Below are 24,235 nucleotides of genomic sequence, written 5' to 3'. Positions count from 1 at the left end.
AGCCGGACATTGACATATCTATCAACAACTTTCTTCGGGTAACAATTATTAATAAGGATCTTTTTTATTTCACTAATATTAGACTTGTGAAACCGCGCATCGGACAAAAGAATCGCCCGATCAACCAAATTCCTTACGATGTTAATTTTTTATTTTATAGGATGGTTTGAAAAATAATTTATATACCGGCCCGAGAAAGTTGGTTTACGGAACCAATTCGTGAGCAATGAGCCTCCCTCGCGGATGACCGTGGTATCAAGGAAACTCAATTTACCATTGTTTTCCATTTCATAAGTGAATTTTAACGATGCAATTAAGTTTGTTATGCGGATCGGTGTAACTTGAATTAAAGCACTTGATAAGGACCGAAATTCGGTCGAAACGTCGTGCAATCTTGTTTCAATTGGCCAGTTGGGTCGAAAATAAAACGACTTATTTTGAATTATTTGCTGGCGACGGAAATTGTTTTGTTTATTTATCGTTCCAAAATATTTTAAAATTATTTATTATTGGCTTTATAATCCTTTTTCAAATATTTTTGAAATATTATGAAATATTCTTAAGGTGATGCTGGAGTCGTCTGTTTTATTGATAAAATTACCATTTTCTTTTTACATGTAGCGTCGTATTAATTTGATTTGACAGAATTAAAAATGCTTCTCCATAATTGCAGTAGGTACATAAATAGATCAATGATTTAAAGAAACTCCGATTTTATATAGAAAACGAGAAAAAGTTACGATATTACAGATTTCTTTACCTAGGGAAGACCGGGGCTATTCGTGACACATTTTTGTTTCAAATTTTTTTTCGCTTCGTATAAATGTTTATAAAATTTTTATTAGTGCAATGTAATCGTCCTTCTCTCTAGTTTAAAAAAAAAAAAATATAGGTTTTCCTCTCACGAGTCTTGAAATATATCAAGAAATGTATCGCTGTGTCATGTGTCACGAATTGCCCCGGGGCTGGGGTAATTCGTGACAGGCCATGAGGTAATGCGTAACACTTTCTCTGATTGAACAAACTATATGGATTTCTTTCGTTTTTGCAATTTTTATCTACTTTATACTTTGAAAAAGCCTTTATTAGTCAGAATTTACATATTATATTGTTGCGCCCGTGCGAGTCTGTCCGAGACGCCCGGTATGAAGAGATGCGAAGCGTCCTTAGCAACGAACTGTATGGATTAAATAACAACTGTCAGATTGTTCTTGAGCCGCGAGATTATTCGAACGTGTGTCCACGCTCTCTGTATCGAGCCTTGTTCAATAAACGCTAACCGAGTTCCTTTTTTATAAACGGTGTTCTCTTCATTTCCGCGGGTCACGGAAATGAGTGCGCCTGCATGAGTATGCGAGCGAGAGAGTGCTTCGCGACGAGCGCAACATATTGGGGGCTCGTCCGGGATCATTTCCCAACGGCATGACGTCGGCGGCTTCGACGCGCTCAGTGGACATCAATCCTAGAAAGAGGATTCGGGATGCGACACCTGAACAGTTTTCCAAAGCGGAGATGTTGTGTGCTGCTTGGGAGGAATTGCGCTCCCTTCACGAGAAGAGAAAGCGGCAGCAGGAGCGAAAAACGGAATTTCTAGTTCTGATACGGCAGAGAGACGAGGTGATGCAGCGGATAGAGGATCGTCTTTCTCAGCTAAGTCGCCCTGATAATTTTCCCCCCTCCGATAGAAATTCTTCGACGGAAAGGCCGCGTTACGATTTAGGATATAAATTAAAGCCGAATACTTTTGACGAGAGTGTTTCTCTGCGAGAATTTTTAGTGCAATTTGATTTAATCATGCGTTTAAACGGTTGGGACGATTGGGCCAAGACTGTGGCTCTGGCTTCGAACCTTCGGGGAAAGGCTCGTTCCATTCTCGACGAAATCGCGGAGATCGAATTAATTACGTTTTTAGAGCTTAAAGCGAAATTAGAATTTTTGTTTCGGAGAGGGGCATTTGGCTCAATAGTTTTATTTGCAATTTACTAACCAAAAACAAAATTTCGGTGAAGAGTTAGTTTCTTTAGGAACTGATTTGAAACGCTTGGCGCGCTTGACTTATCCCGAATGTACCGTCGGAGTGCGAGATAAAATTGCTTGCGCCCAATTTATTTTTGCATTGTCAGACGGTTTTCTTAAACGCGCTCTGCAATTGGAAGCAGTAAATTCTTTGAGATCGGTTGTAGAAAGGAGTATCGCGATTAAAACTATTCAGGGAGATAGTTTTTCAAATGAGGAAAAGAAAGAAAGGGAAGAATAAAAAGGAATAAAATTGTGTAAAAAAAAAAAACAACTTTTTTTTGTGTTTGAGTTACTGCGTTTAATGTTTGTTTTTGCAGAAAAAGAGAGAGAGAGACAGCGAAAGAACTTTTGACCCGAAAGAAGGTATCAAAGGCAACGAGATCGCCTGAAGTTTTCTTAAAGAAGTCTGCCTCTCCCTCGGTTTTCGACTGAGGTTTTCCGAGAAACTTGGCCAGCCAAATGCCGAAACAGGGACTCGGGGAGTCTGAATGACGATGGGTCCTCAGGAAGGTCCCCCCCCCTTGTCCGAAGAACTTCAAGAGGGGCGATATGCCGAAGAGGACCAGGAAGACGTCTTCGCGCTGGGTACCTGAGGATGGAAAGCCGGCGCTGAGTTTAGGAAAGAGGGCGAGGTTCCCTGTAACGGAGTAGAGCAGGGGTCGCCCTAGAGGCAGAAGAGGAGGACTGGCCATCTTTCTCTGGACGCTGCGCGCTGTGGGGATCCGCTGTTGAGGAAGAGGACGTCCGTGGAACGGTTGAGACAGCGGCGCCCGGTAACCTGAGGCAACAGCCCAGAATAGGGCAGGAATCCGTCTCAGAGTCCCTGGAGCAGTAACCTGGGTAGCCTGTTCAACTGCTCTTCTAGATTGTCAGGACGACAATCTTGAAGAAAGAGGGCAGTGTTGCGCCCGTGCCGAGACACCCGTTTCTTGCGAGCTAAATTTGGCTCCGCTCCGCGGAAGCTTCAAGTTGAAGCGCGTCCCCTGACAACGGGACACTAATAATTTATTGATTTATCTCCGCCTGTCAGATTTGCCTGAAGATCCGAACCAATCGGACCTGTTCTCAAATCTTTCTTGTATTAACGTTCAGAACCTTAATAAACCCGAGATCCTTCTTTCAAGAAGAGTGTTTCCTTTCTTACGCGAATCCGGGAGTGCGCGGCGCGAGTGCGAGTGCAAAGGAACAGCGGAGCGCAGCGCAACATTTTTATGTATAAAAAATTATGAGGAAAAAAGTAACGCCTATTTTATTAATCGCCCTCATCGCTCACATTCGATTACGGGGAACCACTTCTCGAAGTCGTCCACGGCCCCTGCGAACTGGTTCTTATTTTGAACGCTTATTCGTGGTTTTTTGGTTGCCCCGATTGCTCGTCACGAAATGCCCCGGCGTGGTTTTTCCTCGTTCATGATCCATGACTTACAGATACGAAAGAATACCATAAAATCTACTCATGCATTATGCTTAGTGAAGTCGAGTGACTGAATACACAACTTACCGTTTCGGATCTTTTATTATTTTATTCGGCAAAAAAACAAATTTTTGGGATTTGAAAAATTATACTTTGAGCACTTGAAATCAGACTTTCTGTCACTGAGAGAGAAAAATGGTTGACACGCAAATAGCATTCCGTTGGTACCTAGAGAACACTAAGCGACATCTGTGAATGATATTACAGGTTTCTAGCAGCAAGCATTTTAAAGGCCCGCGACAAAATTTTATTAAAACATATAGAAATGGAAGCGGAATGCCTATTGTTCTCGGAAGAAAAACATGTCCGGAGGAAGTGAGAAAGAAAATCATAGTTGCCTCTCTCTTGTGAGTGACTGCTCGAAAGTGCGCATGCGCGGTCTACATTTGTTTGGCTCACTGAAAAATAAGGTTACGTTAGTTACGTTACGTTAGTTACATATGTTGAAACAAGGTTATTTTTTAGTTGTTTTCTAAAACGTGTTGATCCGCGAACGTACGCCAAAATTCAAGATGATATATTGTATTTTATGCGGTAGAAAGGACAAATTAGTTTTCTAAAAAAAAAAGATTTATACTTTATATACCCCGAGGAGGCTTTAAAGGGCGTTTTGAAGGGACGTATCCAACCCTATCATTTCATCCACTTTTTTTACCAGTTCCTTTTTTTTGGACCAACGGTTTAACGTCTCTTCCGAAAGACGGAGACAAATCGGTTTTCTATATACGGTAAGTAAAAATGTATTTAATTTATTGTCGTTTGCGCGATTTCAGCAATCTCAGCAATAAATTTAATTATTGAACTATTTAAACTAATTAATATTGAAACTATTTTTTTTACATTTTAACTATTTAAATCTATTTTATTATATCTGTCAACAGATTTCCATCAAATAAGCATATCAGGAAGCTGTGGTTGAAATTTTGTAACAAGACCGAGAAACATTTGTATGACTCACACAGATTGTGTACAGATCACTTCAAACCCGAGGATCTGAGGAAGCGTTCAAGGTGTATTGTTGTGCAACCAGAAGCTGTGCTTTGTATATATATATATATATATATATATATATATTTGGTGGAGGCACCCCACCAGCTTCCACCTTTGTTGGAAATACCAGTAAGACTGATAATGGCAATATCTGTTCCACTGGAATCACGAACAGTGATTCTTAGAATGACAACATTAACGTCGTGAATTATTCACAGTCCACAACATTAGTAACAAAGAGTGAGTATTATTTTTGTTCGTATATCCATTTAAATGTTTTGGCGTACACCAGCAGCGAATCAAAACATATACCAAGACGGTGATTAACTTTTCAATAATTAAATAAGATATTTGACCAAAGTGTAAACTTCAAAGATGCCAAAATACTAACCTTTTATATATACAACTTGATATCTAAAGAACCAGAAGTTATATTTTTGGTAAAGAAAGTACAACTTCTTTGTGTGATACTTACAATATTACGTCGATCGTTGTGTTTGAGGCTTTTAATAAAATCTTACATACTGTTTCTGTGACAGATATTACACATACTCCTTCTAATCGAATCACGAGCTCTTCTTGTGGTACACAGAAATCTCAGGATTTTGCTAAAGAGGATATGAGTAGTATGGATGTCAATTTGGATGTCGACCCTGCTCATTGTACTGAAATAGGCAATTATGAAATTCTTCTGAACAACTGCCTAACTCCCTTGAAACGGCGGAAAGATGCTCATTGCAGCAGCAAGAGAGAACGCTTAGATTTGATAGCATTGATTCAAAGATTCCCATTCATGAATTACCAGTAAGTATTACTTCGTTAAAGTGTTTGTGCCTTATATGAAATAAATTTTTCACACGTGGCCATTAAAAAAAGTATAAAGTATACAAAAAGTATATGTTGAAAAGTGTGTTTTACAATAAATATTAAAAATTTTGCATTATTTGATAAAAATATAAAATAATCATATTGTACATATGTTTAATCCTAATATATCTATTAATTTATTTTATTTTTTATGACCTAAAAATAATAAATCCCCTGTTTTATATTAAATATAGTAAATATATATAATCTTTATATATAAAACAAAGTCGGGTTAGTTACACCATTTATAACTCAAGAACGGCTGGGCCGAATTTTTACCACAAGTATATGAAATAGGGGTAGAATTTTCCGGAATAGCAGAATAACTAATAAAATATCAAAAAAATTCACGTAAAAAAAAAATTAATCTAGAAAGATATCCAAATACATAGAAAAAATACATAGAGGGAGGGAGAGAGAGAGAGAGGGAGAGAGGGAGGGGGAAAGAGAGAGAGAAAGAGAGGGGATAAAGAGAGAGAGGGAGAGAGAGGAGAGGAAGAGAGGGAGGGGGAGAGAGGGAGGGGGAGAGAGAGAAAGAGAGGGGAGAGAGAGAAAGAGGGAGAGAGGGAGAGAGGGGGGAAAGAGAGAAAAAATGAGGGGGGAGGGGGAGAGGGGGGAGAGAGAGGAAGAGAGAAAAAGAGAGGGAGAGAGAGGGACTATTTGCGTGTCTTATCACTACATTCATTACTGTTAGGCGGTACGAAGTTCGCCGGGGCAGCTAGTAATATATAAGTGAGCGACTCGAAACTTCCGGTTGAGCAAGAAAGGCGGGTGGCTGCTCCGAGAAGAGAGAGAGAAATTAGGGATGGAACAACGGAGTAAGAAACGAGGAAGGTGGAGAAATAGAAGAAGAAGCATAAAGGAAGGTCAGAGGAAGGCGAGCACATAGAGGAGGAACCGGAGGCGTGAGAGAATCGGAATAAGACAGGATGGAGAAGACGTGGAAAAGTAAAGGTTAAGTCGGAGCGAGGCAGGACCGGGGGAGAAAGCGAGAGAGGAGGGAGGATCATCAAAGAGGGGGACTGGAACTGCGAGGCACGAGAAATACACATGTGAGTGGTGAGGCGAGATGGCGTTGAAGCGAGAGTCGTGGCGGCGCTGGGCTCCGGCCGGGCGGCGCCGCGGCGCGGGGTACCGGCCCCTCCAAAAGAATGGGTTGGCACCACTGCGTGACGTCGGGGCGCAGCGCTGGGGACACGTCGACAAGGAACGGACGACTGTTATTAATAAGGTGCGAGAACGCATGGCGCGACTGACGTTCGAAAAACGAGTGAACAGCGAGTGAAAAATCGAGAATGCGAAGAAGAGACGTGGAAGGATATTCAGACAAATGTAGGTGATAAAGTAGTCAAAAGAGAGCAGCAGAGAGAGAACGGAGAGGCAAGCACGAATGAGCGGATAGGTTAGGTTTGGTAAGGGGAGGAGAGGAGGAAAATAAAGACAGCAATTAATATAAGGCTTTATTTAATATAGCGACAGGAAAGGAGAGGATGCCGAGAGTAAGACAGAGGATGGAGGAGGCTGAGTGGACTAAGGAAATTGTGAAGGAGATAAGAGAGATGGGGCTAGGAATTAGGGAGGAAATAAGGCGGGAAGGAAAAGAAATCAGAAAGGATATGAAGGGGCTAAGAACACAATTGAAAAGGATAGAAAAGAGGCAGACGGAATTGATGCAAATTTAGGAGAGTGGAGGACGAAGAGAGGGGAAGAAGAAGGAAGTGGATGAGAGCGGCGGGTGGAGGTGGAAGGAGAGGGAGGTAAAGAAGGTAGAGAAGAACAGAAGATGAACGGAGATGAAGGAGAGGTTAGAAGAGGACAGAGAAGAGAGCAGTGAAGGAGGATGGAGTGTAAAAAGATGGAAGAGAGATTGGTGAGAGGAAGTGGCAAGTGAGGAGGAAGCGGAGGTTAGACGGGGAGAAGAAGGGATGAAGAGAAGGAAGGAATAGGTGGAGAATGAAGCAAAGAGAAGAAGGATGAGTGTGGAGGAGGATAGAAATAGCAGACGAAAAGCGAGGTTAGAAAAGACAAAAGAGAAATGGAAAAAAGAGACAACAGAAAAAACACGCCGCAGAGGAGGAGTAGGTTGTGGCGAATGTCGGAAGAGAGAGAAAAGGAAGTAAGAAGAAGAAGAGAAAGGAAAGAAAGAGAGGCGGAACGAAAAGACGAAAGAGAGAAAAGGGAGATAGCCGAGAAGAGGAAAAGGAGTTTCATTTGGAGGAGAGTGAGAGAAAAAAGACCAAAGGAAAGGAGGGAGCTGGTAGAGTCAATTATGAAAAAGGCGATGGGGAGAATAATTACGATAAGAAAAGTAATGGAGGTGACGAGTGCGGACAAGAAGGAGGTAATGTTTGTAGAGCTAGAAGAGGAAGAAGATAAGGAAGAAATAATTGGAAAGAGTGAAGAGATATGGAGAAGATGGGAAGTAGGAGTCGACGAGAAGCTGACGATGGAGGAGAGAGCCTATAGGCACAAGCTGGTGAAAAAAGCAAGGGAGGAAAAAACGAAAGGAAGGTAAGCAGTCATGACAAATAGGAGGTTATGGATAGACGGGAGGGAAGTAAAATGGGAGGAGGAGGGAGGTAGATGGAGGAGGATTTAAGGAAGAATCAAGGAACTAGGAGAGATAGGGCAAGGAATTACGGAAGAAATAAGAAAAGAAGGAAAGAAAGTCGCGGAAGAGAAGGCCGGGGGAGCATTAAGGGAGAGGAAGGGTGGGTACTAGCTAACATGTGAGGCCGCCCAATGGCCAAAATTTAAAGAGGAAATAATTGTAAAGGTTTGGGTATGTCCCTTAAAAACGCCTTGTAAAGCCGTGAGGCACACAATAAGAAATAAATTAATTAATTATAATTGTAACGATGCGCCCCGAGACGCATTATTCCCGGCGAGCATCAGCCGGATGCCGCCCGGCCGAAACCCGCCGGGCGAGACAAGGCACGTTGTACCCTTTTTTAATCTATCCATCTCGCGTATCAGTCCGCAAACGGACTTAGCGCGGCAACCGACTCGGAGCGCCGAGCGGTGGCCGAGAGCCACCGAACGCAATCGCGGCGTCGGGACGCCGTACTTCCCGAACGCTCCGCCGCTCCATCCCGGCGCGCGCGATTGCCGTCGCGTATACCTCCGCCACGCCGAGACACCATCGCGGGCGTATATAAACCGAGCGATGTTGCTAACTATTAGATTCCGCCGTGAGCCAGCAACCGATCCGACCGATTCTCCGCTGCTCACGGATCCCGAAATCCCACAGTCGAACAACCAGGAGGTAGAGAGTGTTCTCTGCCTCTGCCGAGTGAAGCATCTAGGCGGTTGACTCGAACTTCCATACGAACACCTGTGACACCGGAGTGAACTAGGGTAAGAGAGTTCTTCTCTTACTTGCCAAGGGTCTTTGGCCACCCGGTGCCGCCTCCCGCCTACACGAATCGATGCGCCAGGAGATAGAGAGTACTTCTCTATCTCCGCTAAGAGTCTTAGCCGCTCGATATCGCGTCCAATCACGATCCAGCGCCTTACGCGCTCACTGCTGCCGCTATCCAAGCTTGCGATACCGCGTCACCCGCGCCGAAATCGGGGAAGCAAAGGAAAGGCTAACCAGAGGGATCAGAGTAAGGAAGGACGCAACTAGACCCTTAAGAATATTGCTCGCCGGTACACGCTCTGAGGCGCGTGGCGCGAGCCGAACGCACTGTCGATGGCTCAGGAAGGGTCAACGTCCTTAGCGACGGTAGGACCCCTTCCGTGAGCGGTGTGATCGTCGGTCCTCTTTCGAGTCAGGGAATTCAATCCCTTTATTTCAGGATCGGACCTTGTGCGATTTCGAGAGGTGGAAGAGTAGGGTTAGAGGTTTTTAAGTTATAAATCAATGCAGTTTGAAATTAACATTTAACATAAGCTAAACATTTTATTACAATAAAATAATCTATTACAATAATATAAGCTAGGTGAACAATAGATAACGATTAGGCAGATAAACTGAATACATTTATAAGTGTGAATGTCGGATGTGTGTGTAACGTGTGTGGATTCTTCTCGGGTGGTACATAAGTGCGGAGGTGATCGGGCAGGATTTTTAAGGGAAAACCTATTTGGAAATGGCCATCCTGCACGCTATTATCACAATTATTTAAGGAATAAAGTTACATAAATTTAGCTAAGTGTAAGAGTGCGTGTGGTGTGTGTTAAACTAAAATTAAGTCACAATTAAAATAAATATATGGATGTTTGCGGGGTAAGACAAGAATTTATGAATGAAAAAAAGGGATACCGCTATTGAAATAAAATTAAACTAGTTGTAGGGGTGCAGTGCGTATGACGTTAAAAATGCCTTCAACTCTTTCCCCTGGCACGTGATCATGGGGGCCCTAGTAGGTTTTGGGGTCCCCGCGTATTTGATCGAGGTCGTTCGAGACTACTTCCTAAATAGAGGGATAACGTATGTACACGGACCGGGACGGAGTCCTGAGGACCAGGTTAATGGAGTGTGGAGTTCCGTAGGGGTCAGTTTTGGGGCCCCTGCTCTGGAACATAGGATACGACCTGGTCCTCGGGACACCCCTCCCCAACGGATGCTGGCTCTCGAGATATGCAGACGACATATACCTGGGAGTCAGCGGGGAGGGGTGGCAGGAGCTTTTCAGGCTGGCCAATGTGACGGCAGCGAGCGTGGTGCGCTCCATCGAGAGGCTGGGCCTTAAGGTGGCCCCGCAAAAAACACAGGCAACCCTCTTCTACAATAGAAGGGGGAGCTTAAGCGGGGTCCACCACCGGAAGGGCTCAGCCTTCGAATAGGAGGAGTTAAAATCCCGATCACTCCCCAGTTGAAGTATCTGGGCATGTGGCTGGACGGCGAGAGGGACTTCGGCGAACACATCGCCCGCGTGGTCCCAAGAGCCAAGATGGTGGCAAATAATTTGTCACGGCTACTGCCGAATATTAGGCGGGGCCAGCGGGCGGGTGCGTCGCCTTTATACGGCGACGGTCCACTCAGTTATGATGTTCGCCGCTCCTGTGTGGTGGAGGAGGGTGCAAGATTTGCGCACCCTCAGGGGCAAGATGGAGGCCGCACAGAGGATTATTTCTGTGCGCGCCGCAAAAGCGTATAGGACCGTCGCCCACATGGGGATGACTGCCTTAGCGGCAATCCCCCCGGCTCATCTGATCGCGAGGTCGTACTCGGAAATGTACGACCGAACGCGCGAAATTCGAGCAGAGCTGGGGGTGGTTCCCAGGGCAAGGACGAAACCGAAGGCCGAAGTCCGGGCGGCCCTCATCCACCGGTGGCGAGAATGGCTGGTGGACCCCCGTCAGAAGTGGGGGACAAGGGTGGCCCACGCTGTCCAGCCGGTACTGGAGAAGTGGGTGGAAGGAGCGAAGCAAAGATTTCTCTCCTTCCACGTAGTGCAGGTATTGACAGGCTATGGAGTCTTTGGCTACTACCTGCATCACATCGGGAAGGAGCGCACCGCGCACTGCTGGTATTGTCCGGAGTGGGCGGACACGGCGCAACACACGCTGGAATCCTGTCCAGCGTGGGCGGAAATGCGCCGTGCCCTCCGAACACAGATAGGCGAGGATCTTTCCCTTCCGGCGGTCATCGCGGCCGTAGCTAGGCCGGGTAATGCCGGAAGGGACAACTGGATGGCATTGGCCTCTTTCTGTCCAAAAAAAGGCCGACAAACGGGTGAGTAGGGGAGAAGCCGCCCCTCCTCACTCCGATGGAGAATAGAACAGCGGAGCCGGCACAGGAAACCGACTCCTCCCTAATATAAAGAGAAATAACAACCGAGCCGACGCCCGGACGCTGCCTTTTGGCGGCGTGTTGGAGATGGAGAGAGGGAGATGGCGACGGAGAGGGGGGGTTCTCCGGAACTTCTACGGGGGTGGAGGCCCTCCCTCCCGCCGTCGAGTTTTTGCCGAACGTGTCGGCGGAGGAGGAGGGGGCGGGCTGACAAGGGCTCGGCGGGATTTCCCACGGGGGTCCTGCCACAGGCGCTCTCACCGGCCCGCAGGGCGAAAGGGGGCCGCAGGCCTCGGAGGAGGGTTTACAGCTCTCCTCGGGCGGCGACCCCTGATCGCGTACCAAAGGGGGTGTAAGGGGAGGAGGAACGGGCCCTCCTCTGCCCGGCGGGGACTCCGCGCTGCCCGACTTGTGCGGCTGCGGGGCTTCCGGCCGGGCACCGACTAAGGGAAGGGCGGGGTGTAAGAATGTAAGAATGTAAGGATCGGAGGGTAATAGGGGGGAGGACCTTTGGGGGCTCCTCGCCCCTCTCGCGCGCGCATAAAAAAAAGAGATGCGCGGGAGTTGGGGGGCGATAGTAGAGCGGTGGTTCTCGATTGGGAGCAGCTCCCACAACGCCCCCCGCGCCGACGTTAAATCGGCGGGGTGGCTGGGAGTAGGGACTCGGGACTCTAATCTCGGGTTCGGGCTCCCTACCCTCTACGGAGGGCGCGGTGAGGGGGATGGGCATGTCGCTTCCGTAAGCGGGCCGGACTGGTTGCCGGGGTGTTCCCTAAGGCGGGTTCCGTATGGCAACCCTTATGAAAATGTGCCCTTCATTGCCATTAAAAAATACCATTGAATTTTCATTGTTCCAAACGCAATGGAAATGAAGGCATTTTTGCCAAAGATAAAAAGTTCCACACAAAATCCCATTGGTATTGCTATTGGTATTGCCACTGGTTTTGCCGTTGGTATTGCTATTGGTATTGCCATTAGTATTGCCATTGGTATTAACACTGGCAATACCAATGGGATTTTGTGTGGAAATTTTTATTTTTGGCAAAAATGCCTTTATTTCCATTGCGTCTGGAACAATAAGAATTTAATGGCATTTTAATAAATGGTACTATTTTGTCTTTTGTCTACTAATATAAATGCCTTCATTTCCCATTACCTTTAGTTCAACGGACAATCTAATTGCCTTAGGCGACTAGCGCCTGAAAATATCTGCCTCGGTCCCGTAGGGGGTCTCCTTATACATATACAAGTCCGTGCCGAACCTTGAATGAGAGAATGCATGAACGATGCGACGCCTAACGGCGTCAATTGCGAACTGCCGGTAATACAGTTACCGTGCGGGCGTGATGATGATGCATGTACCACTGGTGGCGCGAACCGCCACATTTACCATTGACGAATTTCCATTACAATTCACACTGAACAACATTGGCTGAAGGTAGAAAAATTCCATACAAATTTTATCCTTCATCAGTCATTGGCAGTTTTCATTACGCCTGTATGGAAAAGGTTGTCATTCGAATCTTGCCATTGCGTTTCCATTCATCTTATTGCCACTCAAGATTTTCCATTAACTTTTCCATATAATTCGCATTGCAAGTTCCATACACAAGTTTTAACCTTCATAAGCCATTAGCAGTTTCCATTACGCCTGTATGGAAAAAATTGTCATTCGAATCTTGCCATTGCGTTTCCATTTATCTTATTGCCACTCAATATTTTCCATTAACTTTTCCATATAATTCGCATTGCAACTGTAGGGCAACCATACATTCCCACTGACCGCCATTGAGCACTCAAGGGCATATTTTCATAAGGGAACCCTTATGAAAATGTGTTAATACCAATGGCAATACTAATGGCAATACCAATGGCAATACCAACGGCAAAACCAATGGCAATACCAATAGCAATACCAATGGGATTTTGTGTGGAACTTTTTATCTTTGGCAAAAATGCCTTCATTTCCATTGCGTCTGGAACAATGGGAATTCAATGGCATTTTTTAATGGCAATGAAGGGCACATTTTCATAAGGGAAGTGCCGGACGGGACCCATGGCGCTCCCCGATGGTCCGCTCTCGGTTGGTGGCTGTCACTCCACCCCCCTCGCCGCCTGGAGGTGGCGCATGGTTCGGGTTTGCCATGCGTCACATCCGACCCCTGAAGGGAGAGTTTTTATCTTCTCCCAATAAGGGGAGCGGCACCCCCAGAGGGAAGTGGCGGGCCGAGGTTTAGCCTCCTTCGACCTGCCATAGTTAGCTTTCTCACCGTCTTCAACGGTGTCGGGGGGTGTAACTCCCCAAGGAGGGTGCCCTAGCTGAGTTGGCGTGGGGGTGGGGGGGCACGGATGTGATCAGTGCGTTTCGCGGCCCCTCCCCCCATTTGGACGCGCATATAGGAGGGGCTAAGTAGAGGTTTTAGCCAGTAGGCTATGGGTGATATCCACGAGTTTACCCGGTGCAATATGCGCCCGTAGAATCCGGCACACCCCCGTCCCAGACCCGAATGGGGCGAGAAGTCTTTCAAAGATTTCCTCCACTTAAAAAAAAGGGTGCGGTGTGTGTATTGAAACAAATAATTAGTCAAAAGTAATCATCTCGGGAACAATTACTTCCTCGAGATCGAGAGTCGTGGCGGTCGAGGAGGTCGGGGACGGACTTCGGGAAGAGGAGGGAGAATCGGGAGGTTCTAGCAAAGAGGCGGGATCGGGGTTGACGGGGACCGCGCGAAAAGGGGCCACGCGACAACAGGACGAGAAGGTAGGACAACAGGGCGAGAAGGTGCGACAACGGGGACAAACTGGGTTCCTCCGTTAAAGCTGGTGGAGTCGGTGGAGTGGGGAGTCGCGGAGGACCTGCGTTGACTGATTCCTGAGGGAAGTCAAGCTCCCTTCGCGCCCGCTTGTTTCGACGATTCCGTATATGTTGTGACGACAAGGACGATGTCCTCACGGTCTCGCCGGCCGTGGAAGAGCGCGCCGTCGCTTTCTTCACTAGAGATCTCTTTATAATTCGCGATATTCCTCTCCGAAACCCAGATTGTAGCTCGACTGAGTATTTTTATGATGTAATGTTGGGCGCCAGGTGCGATTCCCGCACCACGATACACGAGATCGCAGTATTCTCAGGCGTGGGCTTCTTTGATTAATCACGGATGGAATAGGAGAGGGAGCGTAGCGCAATCAACACACTCGAGTAACAAACATAAAATTATATTTCATTTTAATGCAGATAACAAGTAGAAGGTAGCGTGTTCCACGGCGAACAAACAGAATTCGAGTACGCGCCACGTGTCACCTCACGAGCGCGATACTCATTCCGTCGCTGAACTGCACGGTGATCCCGATCGAATTCGTACAAGACTATTCCCCGACATAAATTGCAGCGAACTCTACCCGGACGGTCAAACGCGAAATACTCAAAACGTCTACTTCTAACAATTAGCGCAATTTCCTTACGATCTACCGCGACAACGCTGGGGATCTTCACTCCCCCCGAGACGCACAAATGGCCTCACCTGTAAACGCGACACATTAATCCCGGCCATTAATCCCGATGAAACGCACGGATATCCAATTACAAATGGCACGAACTTAACCGGCAACGATAACTATGAGACTCTCATACGCGCGAGAGCCACCTCCCGAAACCACGGCACGATTAAGCCAACGACGATTACGAAATTACACGCGACAAAATTACACGCAACGAAATTACACGCAACGAAATGACACAAAACGAAACCACAAGCACGCTGACTGTCGGCGGCCGTCCGTTCCCCGAGACGGGCACTCGCGATCACTTTTTCGCCCGGTAGGCCAGTCAGTAAAGACACTAAAATTCGAAAATTTAACTTTAATTACAAAAGTTTTCAAATTTTGATGGAATATTGGGTGAGTTGAAATAACAATAAATCTCATTTTGCAACCATTCCCGAGGTCCGGAACATGTTAAATATATTGCAAAAAAATGTTAATTTATTATAACTTTGCGAAAAAATTGCAAAAGTGCTGCAAATCGATAGAATAACTTTTACAATTTCCCCGAACAGTTGTGCCAATTTGCAACCTTCTATATTGCACGCAATATATATTTTTTTAATCAATGATGGAACAATTGTTTATTTGGTCGTAATTTTGTCAAAAAAATTGCAAAAGTTTTGCAAATTGGTTGCAAACGTTGAGATTATTTTTTGTCACAAGCTGTTAAGTTTGCAACCTCGGACAAGGTCCGCAACAGTGAAAAATTAGCAACAATTATTATTTTGCACTTTTTACAAGCGTGAAAAAATTGCAAAAATTTTGCAAATTTTACGGAGTGCTTCAAATGTCTTCCCTTATCCAAATATAAATTTGCAACCCTCTACTAGTTACGCAAATTATTACAACTTATTTGACTAAATACGTTATTTTATAAAAAATTTCAATGTTGCGCGCCTCGAAATAGGTTGCAAATCTAATACATTGCGGAAAATATTACAATAGACATTGCTTTAAGTTTGCAGGACTTTTGCAATTTTTTTCGCAAAGTTATAATAAATTAACGTTTTTTGCAATGTTTAGCATGTTCCGGACCTCGGGGATGGTTGCAAAATGAGATTTATTGTTATTTCAACTCACCCAATATTACATCAAAATTTGAAAACTTTTGTAATTAAAGTGAATTGATTGTCTTTAATGACTGGCCTACGGGCCCTCCCGCGGTATAGCACTCGGTACGATGCAAGTTACGGGAGGGCCTTAGTATTACCGCAATCTTACTTTGGGGAGGCTGAGCAGTGGCCTTACAATATCTCCTTGTTCCGGCAGCTCGTCGCTCGGCTCGCAGGGCTGGATGTTACCGGGATGGCGGCTCGCACGACAGTGGCGTTCCTTCGGCCCGGCGGGACCACGCCGAGCCCCCGCGCGCGCGCGCGCCGGTGTCCCTAGCTCTATCAGGTGCTGCACCCTGGCACCGATCCTTCTAGGCGACCGTCGCGCCTTCCTAGGGCGCCCCTTGTCACTGCTCCCATCCGCCGGCGGTAGATTTAAAACCCGCCTATGTAAGACCGGCTGTCAAGGCCGCGACTCATCGCCCGGTTTCTCGACGGCCAGGCTGGCCGGGCCATGGCTCGTCGACCGGTGGCGGTACACCGGTGGTGGCCCCGTTCCTTGACGGGAACCTTCGTCGGGGCGTCCCCCTCTTCGGGTCCTCCGTATTCGGGCTGCAGTGTTCTCGTGCCGCTGGTGACGCCTTGACAGGCCAGCTGATTTTCCGGCTGTGGGCTCCAGCGTGACCCGCCCGTCGACCGTCCGCCCTCGGAAGCTTCCTGCTGTCCAGCCGTAAGTCCCTCGATGCGGCATATGCCGTTACAACTCCGTGACCCTGGCCATCTGCTCCGCGCTTCCTTGACCTGTAACGCTCGCAACAGATCTTAATCCTAACCCAAATGTTCGCTCTCCGCCCGCCCCGGGCGGAGGCACCATCCCTGACGCCTCCCTCGGCCGAGCTCCCATCTGGGGTGAGGGACGTGACATTTGTCACGTCACGATGTCTCGCGGCGGTTCGCGACTTCTTGGGGGTGGGACTACCCGAATCCACTACAAATTAGTGGATTGTTTATACTTAAGCCCACTAATTGCGGGGAAGTCACCTCGAGTTTTGGAGATTAGAGAGACAAAAACAATACCTCGAGTCCACCGACGAGTCAGGTAACTCAAAGTAATAGATTATTCCGAATCTACCGATGAATCGGCTAATCCGGGAACAATAAAGATTATTCCGAATCTGCCGATGAATCGGGTAATCCGGGAACAATAGAGGTTATTCCGAATCTGACAATGAATCGGCTAATCCGGGAATAATAGAGATTATTCCCTGCCGATGAATCGGCTAATCCGGGAATAATAGTGAAGAAAAGTGGAGGGTTGGAAGGATTAACGTTTAATGTTTAACCGAGAGACTTCCCGTACACGAGAATGTATAAAGAAAAGGAACCGACATGTATGTATATACATATATATATGTGCACAGGACTTACTACTTGATGAGTTCTTGGAATTCTCCCCAAAATGGACGTGGGTGTCTCGTCGGTGGGTGAGTCGGGGCGACTGATGTTTCGTCGAATTTCTCGCACTGACTCTAAACGTGGAATCGTGACTCGAAACGAATGGGACCACGATTATAATACTGAACAATAGACGCAACAATATGTAGACTGAGCAAATTTTTTCTGCGCCAAGGTGCCGCAATGTCGGGATTTATATAGGAAAATCTAAGAAATGGAAAAGATGGATTTCGTTGTGGGAGGTGTCCGGTTTTCGTTTTGGGAATTTCTGGTTGGCGGGATGTTTCTAATTATTATTTAAGGGATTTCTTATTGGGCGAGATGTTTCTCACCCAAGAGGTAGATTTTAAGTTTTCGCCTATCCTAGAAAGCTAGAGACGGTTATCGATTTTTCCGGCTTTCCATTGGTAAGTCCCCTCGTAAGGCCCCCACTGTCTTATTGGGAGTGTAACCCATCGCTTCTCCCAGTGACGCACTTTGTTTTTCGGCTATCGCCGATTTCTCTTTTATTAGGGTTCCTCATTTATCTCGCGACCCTGTTTTTATGTTGACAGACGATGCATACTTCTCAATTTTAAGTGCAGTTTTATTGCAAACAGAAACTTCCGCCACGTGCTTTTAAGATTTCTAAAAGCACGTATTAGATTTCGTTTGTTTGTCGGAACATCGCACGGCCAGTTTTGAGCGAGTCGCGCAATGTAATACAGATCAACATCAATCACCGTCTGGAATTAAGGCCCCTTTTGCGCGTCGCGTCGCCGGGTTTATAGTTATGGGCCAGACGAGGTTGATGAGAATCTGGTCACCATATCCTTCGTCTGTTAGTAATTTGTCATTTGAGAGGTTGCTTTTAGTTGCCCAAGCATATAGGTAGTTTGATCATAAGAAAAAGGAATGTGAGGAGATCTAACCTCACTCGCCGATCGATAACCGTCCGTGCTTGGTTTGTTTATCCTAATCTTAAGGGCTATCTTAGGCGCATAAAAATTCCCGCGAAAAAAGGATATCGTGGAGTCTGCAGGACGTAACATTCTTACTTTCTCCAGACACATTTCAGTCTGCTATTCCGCTTCCATTTCTATATGTTTTACGAATTACAGCGATCGCTCTCAACTCATCACAAGATGTGCTTTATATATAAAAAATATACCATTAATACAAAAACGTGAAAACGAGTTTCCCTGAATTGCACAACAAGAAAAACATCGATGAACCCTCTATTGTGCCGCCAATGGGGATGTGCACAAGGTTCTTTTGGGATTTTGGGTCGGAGAATCAATGTAACACTAAGTATAATAAACTGGAGTATATTTCCCTTTCACAAGTTTATTACAGTTCCCTCAGTTTAATCCCAGTATTCGCGTAACAGAAAATACGTGCGTACGATCGACGTCTCTGAATCGTCACTGACCGACGTCTGCCCGCCGTTCGTCGGAAAGACGGGCTCTTTATCCGCTCGGTGTTGCTGACTTGGTTGTCAGCGTTTTCGGCACCGTGACCAAAGGTCTAACGGGCAGGTGATGTCCGGGATGACCATAATTTTCCCGTCATTCCCAAAACTTAGGCAGGTCTTTGCGTCAGCGGTCTTCGTCGCTAGGGTCAAATTACCGATAGGAGGCAACTCGGAGTTGCCAAGTGCAATACTTAATCTATAATTCGTTGTGCGCTCACAACATCCCTTCCCCCGCGGAAAAAGAAAAACTGAGGTTTACGAAGTTTTTCGTTATTTATTTATTTGTGTTTTTCTTTTTCTTGAGGGGTTACAATTTAATTTTGTTATATGATAATATGTATGCTATGATTTCCCGCTTTAGTTTCTTAATGTTTCCCTTTTTTTCTTTATTATGTACATGATTACCAGTATAATGATTACTACGGCTATAATTATTGTTGCGGTGCCTACAGGATATACAAGGTTTTTATTTGTAAAGACGCTTGGCTGATTATTTTCCACTTCCTTTTTAATTTTGTCTAAGCTTAAACTTAACTTTATTAATTCCGACGGATCTTTAATTAAGGGTTCTAATTTTATTTCTTTTTCAGAGTCTATTCTATTGTTTAAAGTTATGCTTTCTTCTAAAGTATTTGTTGCATTAAATTCCGGTAAATACATTTGTACATGTTTGGTGTAAATTCGATTGTTTGTTTCTAAAAATACGTCAGGTGTAGTTAGTTTACAGTTATCGCGCAATGTAATTTTTCCAGTTTTTTCAATTTTAATTTTATTTTCGGGTAGTTCGTTACATTGAATTGTTATCTCTGATCTTTTTGGAGTGGAAAATAACCATGCTTGAGGTTCGGCTAGTGCTATCCAAAACGTTACGTTTGAAAGGATGTGGCGTTGTCTACGGTTTTCTCTATATTTAAGCGCTTTTACAGACAGTTGTACTTCGCTTGGCGCATTCGTAGTTATACGGTATACGGGGAAGTTTTGGTTGCATATAAATGTAGTAGCTTCACGCTTACATCTGTTTAGTTCGTGTTCTTCTATTATTAGATAATTATGATTTTCCCGGTTTATTCCTAACAGCGCGTGTGAGGGCTCTAGTAGTGTGAATACATTATGGTCGTTGTGTATTGGTATGGGAGTAATTTTTATAATTTCGTATATCGGGTATGCTACTATTGGGAACGCTAGGATAGTATATACGTTGGCATTGTCGTAGTACGCGCTTACGTCTATGTATTTTTGTATAGTGTTCCAGTTTCCGATCTAAATTTTGAATGGGAAGTGCAATCCTCGGGCTAAGTGTACGGTTGCTTCCTTTAATTATGCGATTATGTTTTCTATTGGAAGTACGCGTGTAATCAGGATGTTACTTTTTGCATATGATGAATAATCTGTTATATCTTTTATGTCTGTCGTGAGGTCGGCTATCATAGCGGTTATCAGTATTAATTGTTCAATAAGTGTGATATAAAGACCCTCGAAATAAAAATATAAGTAGAAAGGGCTGTAAGGATCGCAACGCGGATCACGGTGCGTTCAGATATAAATGTGATTTATTCCTCGAATTACAAAATTCTAAATGTTTCGGCTCCTGTCCGAGCCATCCTCAGTGGTATAATATTAATATCAAAAATATATATTCTCCCTTAACATGGTGAGTTTACTGTTTCAATTTGACAGAAACTTAGTGAGACTAAAAGGTCCAAATCTGTAACGTAATTAAGAGTTACATCTTTGTCTTAAATTAAAATTCTAGAAAAACTCCACCAGTTAGTCTGGAGAAAAAATACATCGCAGTCAAACCGAATAATAAGAAAATAAGGCAAAGAGAATGATCTGTGCAGAGCGATCTGTAAGACGAGATCCCATCGACGCGACGCACAACGAAAGACTGATTCGGTAAACGCACGCAGATAAACGTCTTATAAAAAACTTGACAACGTGTAGGTCATAAAGTAATAAATAATATACGGTGGTCGACGATAAATACAAAGGTATATAGTCAAGGATGTATAGAGTCAAATTTGTACAAATAAATATAAAACGTCGGTCAACAGATAAAAATTCAAAAAATATAAATCAGCGGTAATAAATACATAAAATTGTAAAAAAGATTGAGAACTTGTGGAAAAGCAAAGCGTCATGGACATGGTTTACATGACAATCAAATATAAAACGTCGGTCAACAGATAAAAATAAAAATTCAAAAAATATAAATCAGCGGTAATAAATATATAAAATTGTAAAAAAGATTGAGAACTTGTGGAAAAGCGAAGCGTCATGGACATGGTTTACAGTTTATCCAAGATAGAAACATATGCATGGTGCAAAAACTCTGTATCGGCCTGAGAGTTCAAACCGTTCTTTTGCAATTTAATATACAGCATCTCTGATACCCAATCGCTTCGATAAAAACCTTTCCTTATCCAGAATTTTGACGTTATCCCAGTCAAAGTCGTGATTGAAATCTAATCTATGTTCGGTAATGACGGAAAGATTTGTCGTGTTTCTACGGATATGATTACGGTGTTCAGTAATTCTCGTTTTAAGTTGCCTCAAAGTCTGGCCCACGTAAGTCGCGTCACAATTTTTACATGAGATTCTGTACACGACGTTTTTGTGTGATTGAGTAGGAAGGATATCCTTCTGGACTTTGATATAATTATTTAATTTATTCAAGCTATAAAATGACAGGTTGACATTCAGATCTGTAACCACGCTTTTAAATTTCTCCGATATATATGGAACATAAGGTACAGTGAACCAATGGCCACGGCTTTCTTCGTTAGTAGGTGGAGGTTCATTCTGTATACGTGTACGTTTATAAAGTAAAGATTTTATTCTTGTATTAATAGTGTCGAATATGAACGTCAATGGGTAGTCATTAGATAGCAGAGTGTCAATTATGAATTTTATATTTTTTGTATGGTATCTAGGGTGAGACAATAAAAAATCTCCCATCTCACGAGATGTATCACTCGACATATCCCTTTGTATATTTTTAACAATTTTTTCAAGAGACAAGGTTTCACATTAAAAAGGTATTCTCAATACATTCAGAGAAAATGGATAAAAAATGCGAATGGCTTATTAAAAAACATAATTTGTCTAAAATTAAACAGTTGAAACCTATACATTATGTCTATGGTAGTGGAGGGACTGTCAATGTTCCTGTCCCCTTGCTCGATAATAATATAAATTCGGATTCCTTTGTAGTTCATATTGATCCTCTCGACTTCTTAAGTACTCCGATTAAATCTTCCTTTACTGCCACTAAAGATAATTGGTTCATCAACTTATCCACAATAAAAATACCTGAAAATGTTCAATGTTTTTTACAGTTGGGAGAAAACTTTTCCTTGCCTATTAATGACACTAAAAAGACTATCATGGATTTCATTAAATGTATTGAATGTAACACGAGAGGTTTACATATTAATCAGATATTAAACATTAGAAACCGTTCCATACCTATCATAAAAAATCTCCTTTCCTTCTCTCATATGAGATCTCCTTTCTATCAGAACATTTCTAACATGGTTAAATCTACGAAATCATTTATAAATAACAATCCTAATATTGTCTTTACAAGAGCAGATAAGGGCAATTGCACGGTAGCCTTAAACAAGGAGATATATAAACAAAAAATTACAGATATCCTTTAAGACACAGATACATATATGAAAGTTCTAAAGATCCCACCAAACAGCTTTCGAAACAAATTAGAGACACACTTGTGAGATGGAAAAAGCATAAATATATATCTGAAGAAAAATATAAACAACTTTTATGCAGTGATGGTGTCCTGCCGAGGGCCTATGGTTTACCCAAGATACACAAAACCGGATATCCTTTCAGAATAATTGTTTTTTCTATCGATAGTCCCACATACGCGTTAGCTCATTTTCTTCACAAGATTATTTCTACAAGTACACCGAAGCCTAATAGCCACATAAATAATAGCTTTGAACTAGTCACGAAACTTAACGGCACACATATTAATAATGATTACACTTTTATTGCGCTCGATGCTATTTCATTATTCACTAATATCCCCAAAAATTTAGTTCTTGAAAGTATTTCTAACAGATGGGCACATATCTCTAAGAATTGTAATATTCCTAAGGTTGAATTCTCGCGGGTTATAGAATTAATCTTGAATTCAACTTTCTTTACCTTTGACAATATCATATACAAACAAAAATTTGGTTCCCCCATGGGCTCTCCGTTGTCACCCATCGTTGCTGATATCGTTATGCAGGATCTGGAAAACAGTGTGTTGCAATTATTTACCTTTACGTTGCCGTTTTACTGCAGATATGTGGATGACATTGCGATGGCTGTATCTCGTAACTCTATTGACGCAATTTTACAAGCATTTAATTCTTATCATCCAAGGTTACAGTTTACCGTTGAAGTAGGAGGAGACAAATTAAATTTTCTTGACGTAACGTTGATTAAAGACAACAACGGTCTGGAATTTGATTGGTTTCATAAACCGACGTTTTCAGGCCGTTATCTTAATTTTATGTCGCAACACCCTGTTTCCCAGAAAAGAGGCACTGTCATGGGCATGGTCGATAGGGCTTTTTTATTATCTCACCCTAGATAGCATACAAAAAATATAAAATTCATAATTGACACTCTGCTATCTAATGATTACCCATTGACGTTCATATTCGACACTATTAATACAAGAATAAAATCTTTACTTTATAAACGTACACGTATACAGAATGAACCTCCACCTACTAACGAAGAAAGCCGTGGCCATTGGTTCACTGTACCTTATGTTCCATATATATCGGAGAAATTTAAAAGCGTGGTTACGGATCTGAATGTCAACCTGTCATTTTATAGCTTGAATAAATTAAATAATTATATCAAAGTCCAGAAGGATATCCTTCCTACTCAATCACACAAAAACGTCGTGTACAGAATCTCATGTAAAAATTGTGACGCGACTTACGTGGGCCAGACTTTGAGGCAACTTAAAACAAGAATTACTGAACACCGTAATCATATCCGTAGAAACACGACAAATCTTTCCGTCATTACCGAACATAGATTAGATTTCAATCACGACTTTGACTGGGATAACGTCGAAATTCTGGATAAGGAAAGGTTTTTATCGAAGCGATTGGGTATCAGAGATGCTGTATATTAAATTGCAAAAGAACGGTTTGAACTCTCAGGCCGATACAGAGTTTTTGCACCATGCATATGTTTCTATCTTGGATAAACTGTAAACCATGTCCATGACGCTTCGCTTTTCTACAAGTTCTCAATCTTTTTTACAATTTTATATATTTATTACCGCTGATTTATATTTTTTAAATTTTTATTTTTATCTGTTGACCGACGTTTTATATTTATTTGTAATGTAAACCATGTCCATGACGCTTTGCTTTTTCACAAGTTCTCAATCTTTTTTACAATTTTATGTATTTATTACCGCTGATTTATATTTTTTGAATTTTTATCTGTTGACCGACGTTTTATATTTATTTGTACAAATTTGACTCTATACATCCCTGACTATATACCTTTGTATTTATCGTCGACCACCGTATATTATTTATTACTTTATGACGTTGTCAAGTTTGTTATAAGACGTTTATCTGCGTGCGTTTACCGAATCAGTCTTT

General features: G+C 43.5%; 2 long non-coding RNA genes across 2 annotated transcripts in view; one reads left to right on the top strand and one right to left on the bottom strand.

Annotated features, from left to right (window-relative positions):
* LOC139821485 (uncharacterized) overlaps positions 1-24,235 on the top strand; it is a 130,437-nt gene that overhangs the window by 43,008 nt on the left and 63,194 nt on the right. The window lies entirely within an intron of this gene.
* The window catches only part of LOC139821482 (uncharacterized), a 130,629-nt gene that overhangs the window by 44,060 nt on the left and 62,334 nt on the right, over positions 1-24,235 (bottom strand). The window lies entirely within an intron of this gene.

The sequence above is a fragment of the Temnothorax longispinosus genome, chromosome 11, assembly GCF_030848805.1.
Source record: "Temnothorax longispinosus isolate EJ_2023e chromosome 11, Tlon_JGU_v1, whole genome shotgun sequence".
Classification (NCBI taxonomy): Eukaryota; Metazoa; Arthropoda; class Insecta; order Hymenoptera; family Formicidae; genus Temnothorax; species Temnothorax longispinosus.
The sequence above is the reverse complement of the archived record's forward strand: the minus strand, read 5'-3'. Positions and strand labels throughout refer to the sequence as shown.